Genomic DNA, 1042 nt, shown 5'->3' on the forward strand with positions numbered 1-1042 from the left:
TGGCCTGCTGAGCCCTCCCTTGGGCACTGCCCCACCCCAGGCGCCTTCACTCTGTCCTTCTCTCCCCAACTCCTTCTTTCCGCCTCCCTCAGGCCCCTGTTTGTCCCATCTGCTGTGTCCTAGTCCTGTTACCCGTGTCCTTGCCCCTTTTCCTGCCTCTCCATCCCTTGGGCCATGTCCAGTCCTCCTGAGCCCCTTCTATCCCACCGATTTCCAGACCTTTCTCCTTTCTGGTTGTGCCTCGGTGGGATTTGTGCCATCCCCACTGCAGAGTGATTATATCATGCTTTCCTCCCATTTTGTCTGTGTGCAGACACAGGTGATGCAGATGAGCAGCAGGTGGAAGGCCCAGGCCCAGATAACCTGTTTCCTGAGCGGTTGACTGAAAGAGCCCCTTCTGTGGCGTCGGAAGGAAGTGGGTGTTTTGAGCAGCTAAAGTGTAGTTGTTGCAGGCCATACTGCCACAGGGGCTATACGTGACTAGCTAATGTGCCTCTCCTAAGCAGATCTAGCAGTATCTGTAACATGGACAGCTTCTTTTCCCAGGAAAGCAGATCTGATTTTGTGAATAGTGTCCTGGCCAGTGTGGTTAACTAATGTTTTCTCAAGAGCTTCTGCCTCAAGATGCTCCTATGAAAGAAACCTATCCTAGTTTGTCTCTTTCATCTTTTCCAAACAGATGGAAAGAAAGAGACTGACTGAGATGAACAAAATCAACCCACAAACACAGGTCTTCCATCCAGTCTTTGTCTGTGACATCTTTTACTGGCTTTATAATTTCAGATTTTGAGAGATCAATTTTATTAACATAAATAGAATTAGTATGTTCCCTTTAGTAGGAATGAATTAATTCCCTTTGTCTTAACAGTTGCATGCTCTCCTCTTTATTCTGATGTAGTTTATTGAGGATAAAAGTGGTGATCCTCTAAAGACTTAAGATTGGTCCAGTACTTTAACCACAGTATTGCAGAGAAATCTTTCACAAAAAAAATTGGAAAAAATAAAGGAAAAGCAATAGCAAGGATGTCAGAAGAGAGCGATG

Source organism: Egretta garzetta, unplaced genomic scaffold (genome assembly GCF_000687185.1).
Source record: "Egretta garzetta isolate BGI_Z169 unplaced genomic scaffold, ASM68718v1 scaffold447, whole genome shotgun sequence".
In the NCBI taxonomy this organism is placed as follows: Eukaryota; Metazoa; Chordata; class Aves; order Pelecaniformes; family Ardeidae; genus Egretta; species Egretta garzetta.